General features: G+C 36.2%; 1 protein-coding gene across 6 annotated transcripts in view; it reads left to right on the top strand.

The window, feature by feature from the left end:
- dyrk1aa (dual-specificity tyrosine-(Y)-phosphorylation regulated kinase 1A, a) overlaps positions 1 to 24,873 on the top strand; it is a 185,338-nt gene that overhangs the window by 80,264 nt on the left and 80,201 nt on the right. For all 6 annotated transcript variants that reach the window (XM_028800218.2, XM_028800219.2, XM_028800221.2 and 3 more), the window contains exons 2-3: positions 2,657 to 2,808; positions 12,129 to 12,238. The gene's annotated coding sequence lies outside the window, so the exon portion shown is untranslated. The remainder of the gene's footprint in view (positions 1 to 2,656; positions 2,809 to 12,128; positions 12,239 to 24,873) is intronic.

Raw genomic sequence — 24,873 nt, 5'->3', positions numbered from 1 at the left:
TGTGTGGGTGTGTTTGTGTGTGTCCTGCGGTGGGTTGGCACCCTGCCCGGGATTGGTTCCCTGCCTTGTGCCCTGTGTTGGCTGGGATTGGCTCCAGCAGACCCCCGTGACCCTGTGTTCGGATTCAGCGGGTTGGAAAATGGATGGATGGATGGATGATCCGTGGGAGCTGAACTGGCTACCGGACTTCACAAGACAGCATGGCTTGCTGTTGGACACGACAGATCACTCGCTGCTGGACTACTTCAGGCTGCTGTCTCCTGATGCTGCTTTTCAGCTACTGTCAGACGAGACAAACAGGTAGGCAGAGAAATTTTTTGACTTGCGGGCTGCGTTTGCATCGCATTGATAGTGTGCGTTGCCTTGGTTCTTTTGATTCCAAATCTGGTTGCACGTGGCAGCTAATGGTATATTTGTTATCCAAAACCTGCAAAAGCTAATGCTCAAATTCAAGTATTTCACAGTTTAAAGAATTATTTAATGAAATTAGAAAAAAACTAACTAATTAGCAATAGTATTGCTGGCTTATAATTATTTCAAAGACCATGGGAAACGGCAGATGACCGGTGACTTAACACCATGAAGCGTTGAGTGTACAATGTCATTACTCAGATTCTATGGACAATTGTGTTGCCCCCCGGATAAGTTGATTTTGCTTTTTTGAATGAATTTTAAGGCATAAATTTTTCAACTTATACGTGAGTATCTACGGTATGTCATATACTAGAATGGTACTTTAGTGAATAATGCAGTCTCTCTAAGTTATGATTGACTACAGGTAACTTTTGTAATTGTGTGATTTGCACACGGGCTAAGCAAATAATAGTCTGATCACTCATGTCTGACACTTTGGAAACAGCACAAGAAAGGCTCTTTTACAAGAGTTCTGAAATATTGGACAAAATATATCCTGTAAAAAAATATTACTCATCCGTTAAATGTTACTTTTTAGTGAGTTTTTTTAACAAGCTAAATGTGTAAATACAAATCTTACAATACAGATGTTGCAAAACTAACAGAGTGATTCTCTGACAAACCAGATTTTAAAAGTATTTGTTACAAAAACAGCCTTTAAGGATATGTTTAAGTATCCTAAACCAGTGGTCCCCAACCTTTTTGACAGCAAGGACCACTTTATTAGATACAAATTTTTCCATGGACCGGTCGGGGGGGTTGGTTGGGGGGGTTGGTTAGGGGGGGGTGGGGGGCAGTGTTATACACAATTTACATAACATTTCTATTGTTATTAAAGTTATGTAGTTCGCATATGTTTGCAATCTGAGATTTTTCTTCTTTTTTTGCATATAACAAATTGACTAAAAGTCAATCAAAATGTATTGTCAAAATTAACACTGTTATAGTGCTCAACTTTTTATAATTTACAGCAAGTCCCTCTTTAAATTTTCTGCCACCTGATCTTCATTTTCAGTACTCGTTTGCCTCTTGTTTTTAAATAAAGGGGGAAAAAAAAGAGTTGGTACTGAGTGCAAGTACTTACGGGCAGTATCAGAGTAATACAAGTAGCAATGAGTAGTATTGATGCACCTCTAGTAGTAATAAGCACAACTGTTACTTTCATACTAAAATTTAACTTTGACACTCCAATTTCATCTAATGTTGTGCTTTTAACAGTATTTCACACCCGTGCCACCTTCGTGTACTGACTTTGTACTAGCTGTCATTCTTTGAGGCTGTAGCATTATTTGCTAAGTAGTTAATTGTGCCTGTGTTACACAGAATTTGTCAATCTTGTTAATGGCAAGCCCTTTTTAATTCTCCCAAGCAACCCGTAGTTGTTAAGTCTATATAATTTGACACAATTTCTAGTTGAAGAGTACATCCATTTAAACAAATGCAGTTACTAAGTCTTGTCACAGACTTAGCACTGAAGGTGGAGACTAATTAAATGATTCCTTAAAGACTTTTTTTTTTTTTTTTTTTTTACATCGGAGTCTTCTTTTACACTGCAAAAGTGGTTACCCAACTTTGGGAGACAATCTAAAGTTAAGTGTTTTGGGGCATTATATGTGCATTGTTCTTTTGTTTGAATGTTCATTAGTTGTTAGATCTTGCACATGTGATAGGCCACCCCTACAACAAAGTCCTTCGTATGGAAAAAAAAAAATCAGACCAGTTTGATTTTGCCCTAGTACCTAAGTTGCTGGTAGTTTTCTTAGAATTATGTAAATTAAGGCTACACCAGAAAATCTCTTTACATTTACGAAATGTAACTCTGACTTAGTTCTAGTTAAAAACAGTAACCACTTGTATTTTCTGCTTTTTTTGATTTGTAATTCATTTGATATCAGTATTAAACCTATGTTTCATATTTTCTTTTTATATGTTGTTATAATAATCCTTTCTGTTTTGTCCTTCTTCAGCTCCTTCCATGTGAACTTAGATAACTCACAGACATAAGCACACAGAAGTTTAGGAGCCAATTTCATATGTATTGCTATTAGCTGAATATTATTTTCTGTAACATTAGTGTAACATTATTTTTAAACTGCAGTTGTCTAAAATTATTTTTAGGTTAAGTGGAGTTCCTGTTTTGTTCTTGAGAAGCATCGTTTGCCAATTTAGATCTGTCTTTTGTATGTTATTCCTAGACTTGTTTTTATATGTTCATCGTTGTTTTGTTGTTTTTTTTTCACAGAAGTACTCTGAAGTTGTTAGTCAAGTTGAGGTATGATGAGCACAGCAATGGACTATTGTGTTCCGAAGTTAAGAGAAGTGCTAAGGAGGCTATCCAAATATTTTTCAGCTGAAAGAATTTAATTCTCTGGGGTACTCCTGCCTGTAACAACGGTATTGTACATTTTTTGTTTTCTTATCAAAATGTAATATTTTGTTTTTTATTAAATTGGAAGTTTTTTTTTATCTGCAATATTATAACTGACTTTCTTCAAATCTCAATTTTAAATTTTAAATTCCTGTATCTGTTTTCTATTTACAATTATATATGTAATAAATAATAAGTTTAAGAGAATTTAACCTTTGTGTATTAAATGTTGGTTTGAAGGCTTAGAGTAGTATTCTACATAAATATGTTGTAAATGTGTTAAAATGGAAGATGTTTGGTTAAGGTTAGTTGCTAGTCCCACTGACTTGAGTCTTTACAAAACCATACTTTACAGCATAGTATAATTAAGTTTATTTAAAACCGCTCAAAAGTACACTGCAGTTTTCAAAAGGCAACAGAATTTGGTATGAATACGTATGACTTACAACTTACATGTTATTCATTACAAGGCACAAACCGTACATCACAAATTGTGATGAAATTCACAATTCAGTCAAAAATAACAAAAATCCCAAACTACACAAACAAGTTGTTTAGTAATAAAAGACACTCATACTTTTTTTTTTTTTTTTAATTCATAAAGTTCATGAATCATCATCCTAGAACTGTCAACGTAAATGTGTTAAATGCACATAGAACTTGTTTTTATACTATGTTTGGATGTTTATCCTATGCTTTCTAGTAGGTTGGCATGTGAGCAAGAAGTGCTTTGTTTTGAAATTTTAAAAACTTGTATCAGTTAGTTTCTTGAATTGAATGGTTAAAGCCATGCCTCCAGCCTTTTTTTGGTAACAGATCTTCAGTTTATATTTCACTTAAGAGTGAATATTTATGTATTCTTAAGGACAAACTCTGAATTTCAAATTTTGCAACAGGCCGTATGTGAAAAAGCGTTAATGCTTTGGCCTCCTTTTTCCTGAATAAAATGCTGTATTTTCATGATAGTTCCCCAAAACAAACTTCAGCCTTAACTTCAAATGCATACTACTAGTTTAGCTTTTTGAGACAATATGAAACATTACAGAGGTAGGATAATTATGTCTGTTTGCATAGGGTTATATCAGTAAAATGTCTGTTCTGTCATCAATGTTACTTTGGTTTTAGTTGAAACTGAAGGCGCATCCTTTTTTCCATTTTCTTTTTTTGTTGAATGCTTACATTTACATTTACATCATTTAGCAGACGCTCTTATCCAGAGCGACTTACAACAGTGCTTAGTAGTCTACGACTGTTCTTCAGTCTTTAAGGCTAGGATTAAATCTACTGTCATTAAACAAGTTACCGCTGACCCAAGTTGTACACAAAAACCATGCTAGAAGAATATAGTAAGTTGTTAGTACTAGGAGTTAGTACAATTTTTTTTTTTTTTTTTGAGAAAAGGGTAGAAAAAAAGTATGGGACTTTAGTCCCCCAAGTGCTGTTTAAAGAAGTGTGTCTTCAGACGACGTTTGAAGACAGTGAGGGTCTCAGCTGTTCGTACAGCAAGAGGAAGTTCGTTCCACCACTGAGGAGCCAACACTGCAAAGAGTCTTGATGCATGTCGTCCTGTTCTTTTAAGTAAGGGTGGTTCGAGACGAGCAGTGCTTGATGTTCTGAGAGAGCGAGAAGTGACACGCTGCTTAACCAGTGCTGATATGTAAGGTGGTACAGTTCCAGTTTTGGCCTTAAAGGCAAGTGTTAGGGTTTTGAACCTGATGCGGGCAGCCACAGGGAGCCAGTGCAGGTTCCGCAGCAGAGGTGTAGTGTGTGAGAATTTGGGAACATTAAAAATTAGTCTTGCAGCTGCATTCTGGAATGCTTCTATTCTAGTATAGACTCACAGGGTTCCCATGGTCAAGGGAATCCTGCAAGGGTTATGGAAAATTAAATTTAGTTTTCCAGTCCTGGAAAAGTTTTGAAATATTATCAAATGACCATTAAGTTTTAGAAAAGTCATGGATTTTTTAATACACATATAATAAGGCCTGTGTCAGGTAATTTTGTAAATTAGCAAAATCTTGAAGAGAGTATCGCATTCATTAATGTTATGAGATCTTGTGACAGTTGTGTAGTGATCTGTACTGTGTATACCAAAATGCTTGGTAAATTAGTTTTTGGTAATCTTTGCTAAACAAATGAAAAATATAAGCTCTGGCTCCATTAAGATGAAGACAAAGGACATGAAAAATGTAAATTATTCTGGAAAATATGTGACATGAAGAATATGGGTAAGGCTCTGCTAGCAAGTCACTGGAAAGATTTAAAAAAATGGCAATGAAATTTTAGCAAGAAAAATGATAGTAATCGACATATTGTTTAACTCTTCTTCAGTTAGCATAACAAAGGTTAGTATAATTCCCATATGCAATGAAGTAGCCAGTCAAACAAAGAAATCAATGTTCAACACTGCTAAAGACAATGTACTGTCTGCTAAAGATTTGCAGGCGCTAAAAGTAATTGATTTGCACTATTCTTACAATTTGTGCTGCATTCCTGAACAGCTATTGAAAGCAATTTTACTGACCGCAAAATGTGCATATTTTACTACATTTGGTATTGCTCCTTATTGTAAATTATTGCACATCAGAAAAGTGTCTCAACAAGCTAGGAATGGCCTTCATTTTGATGAGACTCTTAATTGTTCAGCTCAAACAAATTGATGTACAAGTTAGGATTTGGAATTTGCTTATTTGATATTTTTTGTCAATTCCTGAGGGCAATTTGTCTTTTCTCATGACATTTGTGGGTCAGAGCACAGGGTCAGCAATTGTACAGCAGCCCCTGGAGCAGTTTTCAGATTAAGGACCTTGTTCAAGGGCCCAACAGAATAGGATCCCTTCTGGCAGTAATGGGATTTGAATCGAATGGCGGAGAAGTGAAAACTAAGTACATAGAAACAGAGTTTATTAACTGAAAAGTGTTTAGTTTGTTACAGTCTGAGCTTTTGCGTGATTGAACAAGACATTGATGAAGATAGGATCATGTGGACGTTGTGTTCTCTAATGCATTTCATGATAAATGTAGATTCAACGGATGGGAATTGGACCATATCGTTTCCAATCTCAGCTGGCTATTCAAAGAATCCTCCATTTAGAAAGGACTTTTTAAAAAAGTCACAGGTTGTGACCCACTTATGCATGATGTTTTGTCAACAATGCGGGATAGAAAATGTGGCTGTATGTGAAAAAGTGTTAATGCTTTGCCCTCCTTTTTCCTGAATAATATTCCTATTCACTAAGCACGATGATATTTTAATTTTAATATTAATTTTTTAGTTACAGAAAAAAAAATGTCAGTGAATATATTCATTGTGTGCACATGGTGACATAAATCATGTAGTCCATGAGGATCATATCATTCTTTAGTATTGCCCTTTGAGTTTCAAAAGGAAAAAAAAAGGGAGTATTTCATTGACATGAATAAGTAAATTGTGGAGAAATTGAATATATTAAAGCAGTAATCATTGAGACTGATTAAACAAATAGCACTTCTCAGTATTAATATTCCACATTTAGTATTTCAAGACGTTATTCATACATAAAATAGTGTTTATGAAGAGAAGCATTTAATGAATGAGAAGAGTCATAACAGTTGAAATCCCTGTTTTGGATAACCATTGTGAAATGTTGCTAATTTTCCAGGAATTAACATATTGTTGAGATTAAACAGTAATACCAAAAGTATATTTCTAATAAGTTTGAACTCTGCAAAATGTTTGGAAGCGGTAGACAATTTTATTTATTTTTATTTATTTATTTATTTTATTTTTTTATTTTATTTATTTTAACCTAAAGTTTACTAAATTATACATTTCACCCAACAATATTCAAGTGTTCCTATGAGTTGTATTTCATGGTTGAACCCAGTACTTTTGTACACCTGTAAGAAGTAATAATTATATTATCAATTCCCTGGTGGAATCAGGTTTGCAAGACTTGAGCTAGACAGAAATTTGTAAAGCAGAAACCTAAACTCTTTACTAATTAACTTAATACTGTTCTAAATCCCAAAAACCTGGCTCATTTGTATTATTATTGTAGCAGTTGTAAGGGCAAATGTATTTGCAAAATTAAGTTATACAAATTTGGTTAGAAGTTATGGAATAGTCATGGAGAAGTTTTGGAATTTTGCTGGTAAAAAACGGGTGTCAGCCCTGAGAGTTGTTGGGAGCTTCAGATTTGAAATTTCTGATTCAAGAAGTAGACAGAGGTTTAGCTTTTGGTACTAAAATTAATTGCTTTATTCAGCTCGGCAGTTCCAACAGAAAGTCTTGAAAGTTAGTAGCAACTTTAGAAAAGACAAATTTCCTAAACCTTGTAATCTTGCATAACTTATGTTTTTTTCTGCAGTATAGGGGATATGAGAGTGAGAAAGATGAAAGTTTGTGAAAAAGTGAATTTGATTTATAAATAAAAATTCCAGGTGTTGACAATCATTTACATTTTATACCAAAAAAAAAAACAGTTTGGTGAGGAGAATTTTTTCAAGGTACTGTAGGAAAATACAAGGCTTTAGTAGTGTCTAGAAATGTAACAATAGATTTATTAAAAAAGAAAATCCTACAGACAAAATGAAACACTAATCATTTGGCTGATGATGTCATTGACTCATTGACATAGTACTTAAATGAAACAGAAACTGTTGGAAGCTTTTCTAAAATACAACAGACTTCAGTTGAATCTAGCCATCCAGATACAAATAAAACTGTTGCAAACTGTTACCTGTATAGGCTATAGATGGATATTTTCACTTACTTTTGGAAACTTGCATGTTTTAGCATTGATAGCACTCTTAACTAAAATAAGTCTTCACAGTTTCTAAATGGCTTTATTCCACCCAAAAGAGGTGCATGGTTAGCCACTAATGCTGTTAGTCATTGAAGTTGTTGGAGATCCCTGAAAAGTTTGCTTGAAGGTATAGCTCAGGAGCAATGGTCTTATTGAAAGAGCTAATTAAATTGTTAAAAAAATGCTCCTCATTTTATAACAGAACAGTGACTTTAGCTGTATAGGTGTTTTTTTTTTAATTTTTATTATTAGGGACTGTTTACAGTACCATGTACTGTAAAAGTTATGTGGCTAATATCTTTCTATCTATTAGTGTTTGACCAGACGCCTAACCCTGCCTTCCTGTTTTATAGATAGTCTTGTGTTTGTTGAGGGCACTGCAATGATTACCTGGCTATCGAGACAGATCACTATACTACACTTTGCATGTGGTAGTTTTACAGAGGCTGAGTGCTCTGAAAGAATTCTGAGAACTAGAAACCTATGGATAAATAACCTGACCCACATGATGATCTGCGTGATTTTTTTTTTTTTAATACTTGTCGCATATCCTCAACTTGGAAATGACCTTGGATATGTGCTTAAGCCAAATATGTTATACTCTATATTAGAACATGGAATTTACTAGTGCTAATTGAGGTTGTGAATTTATGAACTAAATGATTGAATCTCTGTCCTGTGCGGTCAAGTAGTGTATTATACTTTTTCATGCACCTCTCTTTTACATGACTAAAGTCCTAAGTTGTGTGGAGGAGACTGTAGAAAAAGTGAAGATTTATTGTAGTTATATGAATTTTGAACTAACCAGGGTTTCTGATGCTTTGAAGATGTAATGGTGAGGTTCATCTTTTCTTCCTGTTAAGTATGCTTTGGTAAAAAAAAATGATATGTTTGAGCAACCCAAGAATATCTGACATTTTGTACCTGTGATGTGGGTTTGCACTTCAAAAGAAACCTCATAGGAATAGTTTCCAAATCACTGCTTGCTGCCAGAGATGTTGAGATTAACTTCCAAAGGACTTGCATACCAGTGCCTCTGTATCATTGTAAGACTATGGCAGTGATTTGTCACAATGAATGGACATTTAACATTATAGACATCAATTCTACTTTTTCTGCTTTTTATTTTGTACCTCTTGCTTATTTCCATGGGCCTTTTTCCAGTTCGATCCTGCATTGCATCCTGTTCTGGTGGGATAGGCTCTGGCTGCTGTCTTGGATTAAGCATGTTTGAGAATGACTGTGGACACTTACTGAGGATATTTTTGTATGTACTGTTCCCCTAAAGCTTTGGAATTTTAAATGCATTTGTGGATTGGCAAATTTCTATTTCTGAGACAGCTGAGTTAAAAAAAAGAAAAAAAGTTGACCCTGTGTTTTTAAAGTGGGTTTTGGTAACAGGGTTAATGAAATACTGTAATTTCATGCTGATAATCTCAGTTGGGTAACATTAGAATTTGTTTCTAATGGAGAGCCCTGTTCTCATTTAAATGTGAATAGGTGGACCATTTCTGTTACAGAAATGTGAAAAAGTGTATACACCCTCTTTTTAATTTATCACTTTTACATGTTACAATATTACTATCCTGTAGTTTTCACGAAGTCCAAAAATAAGATAAATCCGATCTTTTGTAACAAAATACACTTAGCAGATTTTAATTTATTGTAACTTTCTCATCTTAAAAATAACTCTTGAAGTAGCAGACATGTGAAAAAGTGAGTACATCCTGATGCTTCTTAATTAGCTGATGATCAGGAAGTGATACAGTGTCTGTATAAAATTTAAAACTATCACTTCAGTCTGGACAATTTTGATTTGTTACTTTAAGTGGTGGTAAACCCATTTTAAAATGGTTTGATGTCCACAATTCAGCAGTGAACAGTGTTGTTTACAAATGAACAATATTCCACATCCAAGACAGTTGCCAGTCTCCACAGAAGTATGCATTTGACCAAGTTAAGCCCAAGGATCGTAATTTTTAATGCTTTGAGAGATCAGATGTATAAACATTGTGTCAGAGGATCTACAGGCCCCCTTGTCAACATTATAAATTTTGCTGTTCATAATTCTAATGTTAGAAGTAGCCTGGAGGAACATGGCTTTCATGAAAGAACAGCCATGAGAAAACCCCTTCTCTTCAGAAGAAGCACAGTAGTATTTGAATAAAGTACAGTAGTTTGTAGATCATTCATTGTCCACTAGACAGTAGGGCTGAATGATTTGTGGAAAATACCTAATTGCAGTTTTTCTGACAGATACTGTGATTGTACTTTTATTTGCGATATAATTTTTTAAAGTCAAGCCTCAGTTCAGCATTCACTGTGTAATAGATTTGAAAGTTGGATGGTGCATTACCACATGATATACCATCAAAATATTAAGTGCTTTATATTCTAATACAAGGATGACATTTTTATTACATTTTTAAATTGGCTTCGAATTACCAAACATACACTCTGTAATCAATACCACATTATTTACTAGTCCCAACATTTAGCTTATAAAGTGACAAACCACAGAATGATCATCAAAAACATGATCACTAAATATAATAGCAACAGAATGTTACACAAAATATCTAAAAATTGCATATTCAAATAAAATATTTATTTGCAGATAACCAGCAGTTAACTTTTGAACTTTTTTCACCAAGGCTGCCACTATAGGATTTAGTGCAGAACAACTAAAATCTTAAAATTACTCCAAAGAACAGAACTCTTTACATAACACTTCCCTAACATCATGTTATTCTCAACACTCATTGGGGCCCTTTACAGAATTTTTGTCAAGAACTCCAGCATGTTAGCCTTTGTTGGCTTCAGACTGAATGAACGTGACTCAAGTGTCCCAGCACTAAACTAAACTAAACTCTCTAACGGCGAACTAGTGGCTGGTATGCACATAAACTTGCAAGGCATGTTTTTCTCGGCATCGGAAGCTAACATTGTATACTAGTGCAAAAAATAACCAGTTGACCTGTTTGGACATGATATGTGATAATACTTTTTAGAAGGGCACATATCAATGAAAAAGTCACCAATTTGATTCTTTGTGAATCTACAAGTACATACAGTATGTACATTTTATACAAAAGAGTATTTTTTCCTCATTAAAAAAATTATCAATGGATGGTCCCTAGTTGTCTGATTGGAAAAATTGATCTGTAAAATACTGCAGCTTTACATAGCACATCTGGAGTAACATACACGATGCCAAATTAGTGCAGGTAAAATAAACAACTGTTCTTTTATAAATCTTATGTCAGTTTTTGCCTTTGAATCAGTATTTTTTTTTTATTTAAATTGCAATGGTTGATCTGGCAGCCTTATTGGTCACACGCGCTGCAAAATGTACATCCTAAATCATAACCTTTACGATTTGCTAATCACATTGTTTGAAATTTCAGTTTGACATCAATTAATTATTCAGTCCTACTTCTCGTAAGGTGTACTTTTGATTTTCAGATTGTGTATTAAACCTAATATTTTATTTGTTACATGTAGTACTTTAAATTTCATCTGCCATAAATCTGCCAAACTATCTATCTAAAGTGTATTGTGAGACATGCCCGGACACTATCAAGACTGACACCACATCTTTATAAAAATAAACACGTTCATTACAGTTCTCTGCACAATACACAGTCCCGCACAGCACACTGTGCTCCTAGCACCAATAACTTCTCCTCCGGGCTTCTCTTTCTCTGTCCTTGGGCCGCTTCTCCTCACTCCACGGGAGCCTCGTCGTGTTCCCACTCCCGACTCTAGCTCCCTGATTGTAGGGAGGTGGCCCCTTTTATTCACATCCGGATGTGCTCCAGGTGCTTGATGTTCTTCCGGCAGCACTTCCTGGTGTGGCGGAAGTGCTGCTCTTGCACCCGGAAGCACTCTGGGCGTCCCTGGAAGGACCATCCTCCATTTTTCCGAGTGTGGCGGAAGTATACGTTTCCTGGGCTCCCTGAGGCTCGGGGCGCCCCCTGGCGGTGGGCACGGGCCCCAACGGGCTTGAGCCTCCTTGCTCCTCTCCTGTGGTCCTCTCCCGATCCAGGGCAGTTGGCCCCTCATGGCCCGGAGGACGAATACGCCACCTCCCGGTTCTTCCATGCGTCCCGGCTGTGTCTGTCCCCCAGCCTCCTGTAACAGTATGTATTCCTCTTTAATGATTCAGTGTATTCTAGATTATCTGCCAGTACACCTAGTTTAGAATCGTCAGCAAACTTAACCATCTCGTTTTTATTTTTTTAAATATCCCTAGGCACATTATTTTTATTTATGGGGTGCCATTCTGAACAATTCTGACAGGGTACCTTACACCATTACATGCTGAACTCACACTTCTTTTAGTTTGATGCCCAGCCTCTCATGTGGCACCTTATCCAGTGCTTTCTGATCAGACACATTATAATTCTGCAGCATTAATGAGTCTAACCAGAATGCAAAGACTGATTTTAAAAGTGAGGTGTGAGAAGGTACTTGAGGTAACTATTTATTTAGGATTACTTAGCTGTGAATTTGAAACAATTGTGCATTTACTGATATTTATTTCATTAACTTTTTAGACTCTCCCCAATGATTGTGCTGGACTTTCATAAACTACAACAAGCTGTGAGAATTTTTTTCACACAGAAAGGGGCATCATCTCCTGAAAGCCTACTGCAGGTTTGCCAAGGTAATGAAGCAGACCAAATTATATCATTATTTATTTATTTATTTATTTTAGTGTTAAGTGTTTTTCTTGCTTGAAATGGTTTACTTGGTAACGCAGTTTGTCATGAATTTCAAGGAATCTGTGAATGTGAAAACTGAATTTGGTATAAATCTCAAACATTAATGGGTTCAAGTCAGAAGTATATACTTTTGTGTCTTCATTCATTTCTGGCTTATTAAAAAAGAAAAAGGTATAAAAAGCATTTCGACTGAGAACTTACCATTATAATGTCCATACCTAAAAGATTAAATTTGTATATGAGCACTAAGCAAAGTTCATATAAAAAGGTTGCCTAAAAAAAAGGTAGAAAGTGGTAATGCGTGTGCAAGTGAAATTGTGAAGTATGTATATGTACTTATTTGAGCAGCCTGCAGTAGAACAAACTCTCAAGTAAAACAACCTCCTGAAGCCATATATTTTGCATGTGAAATATAAAAAATTCTTCAAGTTTAATGTTATGACTTCTAAATATTGATTACTACCTCTGTAACGAAAAGTTGAAAATATGCAATTTGTTTGAAATTACTAGCAAATATTTGAGGGCCAATTCAAATTTATTTTGATGTAGCTCCAACTGAAATATCTGAATGTATGTGTTCATTGGTATTTGGCTTAACGCTCTGAGCTCTTTGAACCAGTTTTACAGCATGACAGTTTTTCTTTGAATTAACATATCTAATCAAATCAAAATGTATCAAACAGGTGTTTAAAGAAGGTTGTTCTCCCACAACCTTTTTAGATAAGACAAAGTTATCTGTAATTTGGAGCAATGGAATTTTGGTTGAAAGTGAAGAGAGTCTATGGTATCAAATCTATTGGTTTAATCTGTTTGTGAATTGAAGTGGAATGACAGCCACATATATAACAATTAAGGAAATAGTTGAAATGTTAAACTTCTGCTCTTTAAACTCATCATTTTGATCTACTGCAGTTTGACTTTTCTAACTAATCCATTATTTGAAAAAACAGTATCTTTAACATACTTGGGAACTGATTAATAAGAACATTAGGGTTGATTTCTTGCATTATTGCTGATCATCACTTTCGCTGTTTTGTCTGAATGGCTGATTTATGTGGTTGACTGAATAGTGTCATACATTTATATCTAATGTTCCAAGAAGAATCTCACACTAATGATTTCAGAGTGGAAAAATATTTAACAAGCATTTCATAGCAGCATATGAAGCTTAGTTAAATCATTATGACCCAGAGCCCAAACAGTCGAAGCAATGAAAAAATGTAGACTCTCAAACAGCAAAGAAGCTCAAGGTCCAAGCCAGTGCTGCCAGGAACAAGCACTTAATTTTTTTAAGATGTTGAGGGTGTAGCCCATATTGATTAAATGGCTCAAAGATACATTTAACCAGTTAGTTGCACTTTTTATGTACTAAAATTGGAATGAAAGCTGTCAGCCATCCACCACCTGCATCGCAATATTGCCCAAACACATACACACTCGACACAGTTTGCAAAGGCTATTCTGTGAAACAGTTGATTAGTGATGCCACATATACCCATTTCTCTTGATCCTACCCCATGTGACAACTACCTTTTCCCCACTCAGAAGTGCTTCCACCATGGGGCATTTTATACCTATAATGATGACATCAAGTCATCAAAAAAAGTAGTTTTACAAGCAAGACAAAACATTTTAGCTTTTAAGAAGGCTGTGACATACTATAGGATTCATGGCAATAATTCTGAAAATAAAAACTTGTTTGTTTTTACTGGTGTTTATCTAAATACATCAGATTCAGAACATTTTTAAACTGCTCTTGCCTGATTGGATGATTTTAAAGAGTCCCTTCAGAAACTTGCACCCAGAGTCATTCTTGGAGGTAAAGATATCAAAAGAATTGATAATTCGGTACAAAGTTAATACCAAAATTTAGAAAATGTGACATTAGTAGTGTTTTTTTAGTACAGTATTGGTAGTACCAAGTAAAAGTTGCAGCCACATTCATATCTAACTGGAAGTAGAGAAATAACTAATGAATACCCACCATCTGTGAAGAAAATTATGAGAAAAAAAGCTCTTTGAAAGTAGCTGACAGTAGTGATGTTACAGCACCACAAATAGTAACACATTTGAAAAGAAAAATAGTAGAACCTTGGACCACAGAAAGCATCAGCAATAAGGGGAGATGGAGACACAAAGATGTTTGTAAATCTCTTTATTATAAATGTTAACACTAGTAGTGGTATTTGGTAATGTTATAAAGACAACCATTATAATTGGTTTTAATTTACCTTGAATCGCATCTATATATTGGCATCAAATTAAGATCTATATTGTCATAATTTGGCTTTGAATAAATCTGTGCTTGTAGGAAACAGTGAAAGTTACTCGAGTAATTTAGTCACTCAAAGCCCCTTCATTGACTGATACCGTATTATAAAGGATAGCGACTCGGCATAGGCTACAGAAATAAGCATGTAATTGGTATGAAGCCCTTAATTCTGTTTCATTGTAGCATAACTTTATCACTGGATCATAAATAATGGCTCGAACCAATGCATGTGAAAGCAGGAAATGGATCAAACCTGGCAAAACATCTGAATAGCCGACACCTTGTTCTTTATACAAGGAATGTGTTTCAGTTTATGCTAGTTATTTTAACAACTCGTATCACAAGGTATTGTTAAAGGGTTCTTTATCCATACAATCAGGCTTTGTCCTTATTTTTGCTTTAACTGACTACTGTTTATTTCTTTGAAAGAAAAAAAAAATGTGTTGACAACAATGACCATATAAGCAAATCCATATTACTAAACGAGAATGGTAAAACGGATATGGAAGCAGGGACCTGCCCGTGGACGCAAAAGACGTAGTGCGCAGGCGCCACACAAAGCCCTCCTCCAACCAACGGAAAATAAGAAATGAGGCAACGCGCCCATAGCACACAAAAAAAAGGAGTCAGACGCAGGCGCCACACAAACCCATGGCTAGTGCTGGGCGGTATACCGGTTCATACTGAAAACCATTTTTTATTTTTTTTATGATATGGATTTTTCTTATACCGCAACACCGGTTTAAATTGCCTAAACGACGTTCGGAACGTGGCACAGCGGGAAACTGTTCACGTGGGGACCTTTTTCACTGCTACACCGCTAAACACAGATTTGTTGCACTAGGGCTCTTTTTCACTGCTACACCACCAAATAGTGGGCGGTAGCATAGGAATGCTGCGCGGTGAAAATGGACAGAGAGCCTGGAGATACTTTAGTTTTAAAAGGTCAGATGTGTAAATACTGTTTCTATACTACTGGATAATACTGCAAGCCAAGTTGTACTTGTTTTATTTGTTTTTAATACAGTGTAATGTACCTGGGTACTGTGTAATAGTGTGACGACGTTGACTTTATTCTCGCCGTTTATGTCAAGATTAAAGTCGACATGTTGACTTTATTCTCGTAATTTGTCATTAAAGTAGAACATCGTAAACTAAACTTCATCATAAAATGAATATTTAATTTACTAGATTTTCTCAAACCCCGTCATAAGTTATATAGCACATTAAATGCTTTGTGTTAAGTGATTCTTAAACTGACTTCTTCTTGCACTAAGAGGAGGCGCCGGCAGCGATCTGTAGTCAAGAATACATTCACTTCATGATCTTCCTTCCCTCTGAACATTTAGAATTCTAAAATAAATACTTAATATAATTTTCATGGTGAAATGCATTAAAGCATACATTAATCATATGGGGGCACGGCGGCGTGCCTGCCTTGCATTTGCATGTTTTTCTTGTGGGTTTACTCGGCGCTTCAGTTTCCTTTCAAAGTCATGTAGGATGTGGGGTTTTGTTATGCTATATTGACCCTGCTAGTGTATGTTTTGCTTATATTCATCCTTCGATGTGCTGGCGACTCATTCAGAGATGGGCGCAACTCTGAATGGATGGCATAATTAAACATGTATAACGAAGATATTTTTAAAGTTCTGAACACTCCGTAGGCAACGTTTATAACTAGTTTTAATTTCACAAAGACGTTTATCGTGTGGTGATTGGTTATGTGATGAAAGAAAAAGGAAGGATAGGAACTGGGGTTTTGGTAGCCTACGTCAGATAGAGACAGCATGCATGCAATAAAGATAGCCCGCTCAGAAGAACATGCATTGAATTCTGTGTTCGTGTCTCCGACCAGCAGATCACAAACCCAACATTTACACAATATTTAAGTTAAACCTGTGCGATAGCCATTCATACATCCAGTTTTTTGGAGCCTCGTCACACCTGCCATAAAGTTCTCTACACTGAACATACACGTGGGGACCCCTTACTGCGAGGGAGCAGCACTACCGCCTCACTACCATGCATGTGTAATACCTGCTTTAATGCATTTCATCATGAAAATGATATCAAGTATTTATCTTAGCATTCTAAATTTTCAGAAAGCAGGAATATCATGAAGTGAATGGATTCTGTGTGGTGATCGCTGTCTTCCCTTAGTGCGGAGGAAGTCAGTTTAAGAAGCGTAGTGATTAACCACTGGGTCGGGGAACGTAACACAAAGCATTTAATGTGCTGCATTAATTTATGACAGGGTAAATTAAGTAATTGATTAAACATTGATTTTAGGAAGAAGTTTAGTTTACGACATTCTACTTTAATTATGAAGTAAACTATGAGAATAAAGTGGAAATGTCGACTTTAATCTCAACATAAACGGCGAGAATAAAGTGGAAATGTTGGCTTTGTTCTCGACATATAGTTTGTTTTTTTCTTCCCAGTATAGCTTAGCTTGAAGCAAGGTCCATATTAATGCAGTTTGCCTAAATGATGGTTCAGCTGGTAAAGATGTCATCACCAAGTTGCACTTGTTTTATTTTAATTTGGTGAATACTGTGTAATGCACCTGGGCTTGAAGTCTTGAAGTAATATTTGCAGTGGAAAATGTGGTTAACATCCACTCATGCATGGGGAAAAAAATACCGTCGAATACCGTGAAACCGGGATAATTTAGAAAAATACTGTGATATAGAATTTTGGTCATACCGCCCACCCCTACCCATGGCACACAAAAAAGAGGATTCAGACCCACGCCTGCCACACAAAGCCCCCCTCCACTAACAGAAATAAGAAATGAGGCAACGCGCCCCTAGCACACAAAAAAAAAGGAGTCAGACGCAATCGCCACACGAAGCCCATAGCACACGAAACGTGACGCACACAAAAAAGAGGATTCAGACCCACGACACACAAAGCCCTCCTCCACTAACAGAAATAAAAAATGAGGCAACGCGCCCCTAGCACACAAAAAAAAAGGAGTCACACGCAAGCACCACACAAAGCCCATAGCACACGAAACGGGACAGACTACAGAGTCCACACACTAACATAAATAGGAAAGGAGACACAAAGCACCCCTCCACTAACAAATAAGAAATTAGGCAACACGCCCCTAGCACACAACAAAAAAGGAGTCAGACGCAAGTGCCACACAAAGCCCATAGCACACAAAACGGGACAGACTACGGAGTCCACACACTAACATAAATAAGAAATGACACACAAAGCACCCCTCCACTAACAGAAATAAGAAATGAGGCAACGCGCCCATATCACACAAAAAAGAGGAGTCAGACACACGCCCCAAACTGAAACGGGACAGACTACGGACTCCACACACAGTCACCCATCGAGCCCGAGATTGAGGCTCAAAAACGAAAGAGCAACTGCAACTGCAAGCGAACACTCGAGATCATACAGAAACCCCACACGTACGGACAACACAACATATTTGAATCAGATTATCCCCGCCTAACAGTAAAACGAGACAGTCTAAGGAGTCCACAAAGGTTCACAAATCAAGCCCGAGATAGTACTGAAAAAGAGTACTCACACCCCCACATCATTTAGTTGGTGTTGTTTGTATCCATATATTTGATTTTTTTCATGGTGCTTCTAGGGCTCTGCAGGTGAAACCATGCATTGGAAAGGTTCATTATATTTTGATGTTTATGAATGTCAGTACTTGTTTAGTTACAATGATAGTTCAGTAACTATTTGAGGGCTATACCATTTTAAATCTGTTGTTACTGTTAGTATTAAGAGCATAATTGTGTTAATAAAAAACAGCTGTTATCTGCTTGTGAGCTGCATGTTATCTTTTTTTTGTCAATGAAGAAGAGTATATTGAATAGAATTTCTGTTTTTGCTGAGGTGTTGAATAGGTATTGAATACTGTGAAATATCACTGGTGTTGAAATCAGCTATGAAAGTTCTGGTGTTGTAACATACTTATTTACAGTGAAAACAAAATTTCAGCATAGTCTCCCATAGAGGTCAGCATTTGCTTGCAATAAGGGACTGAGTTTCAGTGATGTGGGTGGGAGCTAGAGTCTTAGAAATTAAAATTAAATCTAAAACAGAATGTATATTAATTCAAAATTTATGATTCATTTACCTAAGCAGTTAGGATGCATGCATATACTGTCTCATATACAGTGCTTTACTTGGTTGCAGTGTGCTTGTACTATGAGCTGTTTAAAAAAAAAATTGTAAAAATGGGTTTATCTCCAAATACTAGAAAAGCTTATGTTTTAAGTAAAATTAATAATGTGCGGCTAGTACATTGACAACACCTACCTTCCATGTCAGAATGTCAAATTTTTGTGGAATGAATAGTAATTATTAACATAGATCATACTTTATTACTATATAGAATAGTAAATGTTTGCCTATTTACAGAACTTTAACAAGACATGTTGCTTACACTGCTCTTTTCTGTTCTATTATGTGAAAGAGACATGGAGACTTGTTCTCAGAACTTATTTAAGTCCCATCAGAGATCTTTAGTACTGCTGGAGTGAGCATTTTATTGGTCCACAGGATTGTCCACCCATTTAAGTGAAAGAGAGCAGTTTATTGCCTCTTATTTTGATCAGTGACTTCTCATACTTACGGTTCCCCAACTTTTGTGTATTCATTTTTTTTGAGATTGTGTGTTTATGTTCCCATATTAAATATGTACCTCTCATTTGAGGAATGTATTTTTTTCTCCCCGTTGATGATCATTGGAATGAACAGTATTCATAAATGTAAGTCCTTCCTTACATGAGCATACATCTGTAAACAAAGACTCGGAATAATCACCTTGTCCACTGTTCTTTTTTACTTTTTTTCACCCATTGAAAAAAAAAATGTCTAAAAACAAATAAATGGGTCAAATCAACTGCATCTGACAAACTGCTTCATAACTCCCATGCATGTGCCATAGTAGAGCGTGAGATAAAGCGAAAGCATGCACAGCGAAAAGGCAAACATGAAAATTGATTCTGCACATTTGAAAATCATTAAGTGTTCACCCATCAATACATAATTATGCGACGTATGCTACGCTGCGGGTTGGCTAGTTGTATATAATATGCAAATACTATAGTGCCCATTTTGTTTTTTTCTTATATAAAAAAAATACAAAACTAACATTAAACACTTTCCTATATCTTAATGAACTGGTTTATAAATTAAACAAAAATGTTACAAAATGTTTATTGATTTTTTTTTGTCTTTAAATTTAAAGACTACTATGCCAATATACTGGTCTCTATTTGAAATAGTTTTACCTAGTGGTAATGGTGATAGAATTTTAATTATTTACTACATTAATGTTACTGATAAACATAATGGTGTCTGTGTTGCTTAAATTTTTGAATGGTAGCTCAGCTCCAACGCGTTCTGTGTGTTTGTTCCTATGACCTGTAAATCTGCCACTTATAGCCAAGTATTATTGTGATTGAATTAGTGCCAAGTGCCTAGTACTTTATTTTGATGCCACACATAACCAGCAGCCAACAAAAAGCATTGTATTTGTTTAAGCATATATTTCAATTAACAATTGACAAAATATGAAGGATCTGTATATGTTTAGTACTGCACATCAGATCATTGATAAAGCCATGACCCTTCCCATTTTAGAAACTTTCTGTTCAGATGGTATGTATATGTTTATCTTTTTATGAAATACTTTCGTTTATTTGACCAAGTGCAGCACAACCCCATGAATCTCAAGTTTTTAAAATACACTTATATACAATACAATACAGTTTATTTTTGTATAGCCCAAAATCACACAGGAAGTGCCGCAATGGGCTTTAACAGGCCCTGCCTCTTGACAGCCCCCCAGTCTTGACTCTCTAAGAAGACAAGGAAAAACTCCCAAAAAAACCTAGTAGGGAAAAATGGAAGAAACCTTGGGAAAGGCAGTTCAGAGAGAGACCCCTTTCCAGGTAGATTGGGCGTGCAGTGGGTGTCAAAAGAAGGGGGTCAATACAATACAATACAGTACACAGAACAATTTCTCAATATAGTAAGAAATAAAAAAAATATATATATATATAAATTTTAGAAGTACAGAGCAGAATTTAACAGTAGATGATATATCCCATAATAAGATTTGTATTTGTATACAGCACTTCTACATGCTGGTGGTATGCTGATTCTACTTACCTAATATCAACAAGATTAAAAAGCTTTTGTTGTTTGAATGTAAAAACCACTTTCATTTCTCATGCATACTACTAGAAATGTTTATTTGCAGAACTGTAAGATTTTATTGTCCCCATTGAAATCTTTGTTGTCTAAAATGAGGTTTATAATTGATAACTACAGACTACATTATTAAGCGATATTTAAGAATGATTCTTAGTAGTTGTTTCCCATGCATTTGCTATGAGTATATTTAATAATTGCAGTAGTAACTAAATTATACTTGAATAATTTTTTTAGATTATACTTTTTTTTTTCTTGAGTGGTTTAATTTTACTTTACTTGTTAGACTAAGTGACAATGTTTCTGCTTGAATAGAATTTGTTATAGTACTTTATTTCCATGTCTGTTGCTGGCCAGTGGAGATCTGCAGCTATCCAATTGCTAACTAAGCAAAGTCTGAATCTAGTCAATGGAGGTCTACCCGTGGCACTTGGAGGCCTGCAGCTGTCTAATAAAAATCTGCAGGTGACTAATAAGGGCCTGCAGCTAGTCAATGTAGAACTGACGTTAACCAATCAAGATCTGCAGCTTGTCGATGAAGAACTAACATTAACCAATGGAGGTCTGAAACTTTCCAAAGTAGAACTGACATTAACAAATGCAAGTCTATAGCTGGCCAGTGGAGATCTGCAGGTGACACAGATCTGCAGATGGCCAGTAGAGGTTTGCCAGTGAAGGTGTGCAGCTGGACAGTGGTGAGCTGTAGTTGGTCAGTGTAGATTTGACATTAACCAGTGGGTATATGTAGCTGGCAAATTTATGTTTGCAGAGGACTAAGCTTCTGATTGTTTGCTTCTTTGCAGTGTAGGTGTGCAGGTGACTAGTAAAGGTCTGCAGCTGGCCAGTGTAGAACTGACATCAACTAAGAAAGATAGCAGCTAGCAAATTGACATCTACAGCTGGCCAGTGGGGGGTCTGCAGATGTCTAATAAAGGTTTGCAACCAGTGATGCAAAGTAATGAATTACATTTTCTTTAATTATTACTCTTGAGTAGATTTTGTAAGTGTTCGTACTTTTTAAAGTGATTTTAAATGCAAATAATTTTAACTCTTTACAAAGTGTATTTATTTAGTAACAATTCTACTTTGTTACATTTTGAAAGCGTGTTGTCACTAAGTACAATTTATTGAACAATGAACTAGGGATGTTGAAGTCCAAGAAATTTGGTCAGCATTTTGTAAAACAAATAAGAAGCGAGTTAACATTTACACGTAAATCTGAATTTATTAATGTCAAATTACAGCAGCTCAAAATCGTTAGATTTTAATATTCATCTTATATTTGACAAATTCTGCTAAGTACTAGATCACATGGACTGCACCATGCCTATAGAATGTCTTTTATCAAGGCACAGAATGTTCCAAACATTGGGAGCCGGGGTTTGAGATGTGTAACATTCACTCTCTTGTTTGGTATTAGTCTCCTTTTTTCTGGTTTTGTCCAATCACTGTGTAAATGCTCTCTCTTGCTCGCTTACTCAGCTCTGGGCAGGCACAAAGTGGCTAATAAAGCAGCTTGATTCTTTCTGCCTCTGTTTGTTCTTAGCCATTTCAGTTCAGTGTATAAAAAGGGGAGTTAAGTAAAAGGAATTTGAATGGTGAATGAGAGAAACTTTATTTAACTAGACTAGGGAGCTCTGCCCTGTGCTCGCTTCGCTCGCCCACCCCTGGGTTTGGTTTACAGGATATACAATTTAAATATAGTTATTTTCATGGGAATTGTTACATATGCATTATTTTCACTTTTACTTTTGTAAAAACATTTGGAATTAACTTTTCTTCAAGATCGCATTGAATTTTGATTCCGTGTTTGGACTTTCATCTTGACAAAACAACTTATTACTGCCTGTGAGTGAATCTTGTTTTTCTCTCTAATAAATAGAATGACTTTCTCGAATGTTAGTCCATGCTCTTTCTTCATCGCTTTGTTGTTGATGTGTCATCTTGAACATATAAAATTATTGTCCTGATAAAAAATTTATAAGAGCTGTGAACGCAGGAAGCATGTCTGACAAAAGCATGCACAGGACTGAGGTTAGATGACCGTGGTCTTGTTTGAAAATAGTTGTAAGTAGGGCGTGACTTGAATGATTCTTATGTTAAAAGTCTCCGTCTCACGGGACTTCATACCGCAAAGTTTTTGGAATTTTTTAATTCTCGCTGGCAGCACGAATTAGACGATCTATAAGTCTCCGACTTAAAGTTTAAATCCGAACAATATATTCAATCTCTTTTCGCTGTTCTGTTATTTCACCAAGTAGTAATTTCCGTTTTTGTTTGCCATAATGCAATCTTTCCTATCGTTTTTTTGAGACTTTGGAATTTTCGTACTTCCATTATCTCTAACCTGCTGTGCAGGCACGCTAAGGGGATGCCGGTGGATCAGCTGCTATCTTTCTGCTGCTGCTTGCAAGCTGCATTTTCTTCTTTTCGAGCTTTGCGTCGATCATTTAAAAGTCTCTACAGCAGCTGTCCTTTTGGAGAAAGATGGAGAGGCAGAAATTCATCTCGCTGAGGCAGCAGAGATGCCTGTATAGAGTCCGAAACAGTGTACTAATCCGTTCCAGACCATACAAACTGCATGTATATATTTTTTTTAAGTTTTTAAGCACAAATATAGTTAATTAAACCATAGAATGCACAGCGTAATAGTAAACTAAATGTAAAAACATAGAACAACACTGAGAAAACCTTGAACAACATAGAAAACTAACACTGCAATAGTTCGCGCTATAGCGCTACCAACCGCTGGCTAAAAACACTTTTTTTTTTAAATGAGTTTTAAGCACAGGTAAAAACCCGAATTTAAATAACCACCAAGAAAAGTAACATTGCAACAATGCACACTACGAACCGATGGCTGTAAACAGAAGTGAAAACAAAATCAAGCCCAGTGCATTCTTTAACTGCCTTCTTACCTTATGCATCCAGCTCTCTCTCTCTCGCGCTGCCTGTGTGTGTGCACGCGTCTCTCTCTCTCTCTCTCGCTGCCTATGTGTGCATCTCTCTCTCCCTCTCTCGCGCTGCCTGTGTGTGTGCACGTCTCCCTCTCTCTCTCGTGCTACCTGTGTGTGTACGTCTGTCTCTCTCTCGTGCTGCCTGTGTGTGTGTGTGTGTGTGTCGCGCGCTCTCTCTCTCTCGTGCTCGTTGCACAGGAAATGCACAGGGAGAGACTGAACATGTACAAACCGAAAGGGAAACTGGCTTGTTCATATACTGAGTGTGTGGTTGTGAACTGAGGCAAAAGTTTGGCGAACTTTTTGGTCATAAACCGATTTGTACGTGTACCAAGACATTCATGAACCGAGGTTCCACTGTATGCAGTAGCCAAAGCAGAAGCAGGATATTCAGCATCACATATACAGTAATGAGTCTCCTTTGAGACGGTCATCCTGCCCTTTTAAAGAATTAGCCAAGTAATGCCCTGAGCCTGCCTGTGCTAACACCCCATCCCAGTCACAGAAACTGCCACATGAACATATCTGCCAGCCATTCTAGTGACAGTATCTCATCTGATCTAGCACAGTATTCAGCACAAAGTCAAATGATATCATAAGGACCAATTAAGTTTTATGATCTACCCGAAAATTATTTGGCTTGGAAATTCTCAGTACCATAGAAACATTAGGCCTTACAGCAAGAGAATAGTTAGATTTATTGAACAAATGGCTTGGAACAAAATGTGTAGAACATACACTTCACATCAATTCTGTCAAACTTGTCTATTGGATTACAGTGTATCTGGGAAAGTTTGGAGGAAATTAATGGGTCACTAGAAGCCATAGAAAGTGCTTTGTTTGCAAAACTGGACAATTTTCCAAAAATACTACCAAAAGAGCACTACGTTCTTTGGGAATTGACTTTTTACCTGAGCTTTGTTATTTAGATACTGCTTAAGTTGTTAACCCAATCATCAAAAAATCTCATATTTGATTCAAGACAAATGGATGACACAGGGCTCCTGCTATATATACAGTAAGCAAGAACAAGTGTTGCCTTTCCACCATTTTCCTTTTCAGAGTTGATACGCAAGATCCCAGCTTGATCCCAAATGAATTAGCCTCACTGACTCTCCTATTCAGGTATCCAGCAAGCTAAACA

This window comes from Erpetoichthys calabaricus, chromosome 4 (assembly GCF_900747795.2).
Source record: "Erpetoichthys calabaricus chromosome 4, fErpCal1.3, whole genome shotgun sequence".
Lineage (NCBI taxonomy): Eukaryota > Metazoa > Chordata > Cladistia > Polypteriformes > Polypteridae > Erpetoichthys > Erpetoichthys calabaricus.
The sequence above is the reverse complement of the archived record's forward strand: the minus strand, read 5'-3'. Positions and strand labels throughout refer to the sequence as shown.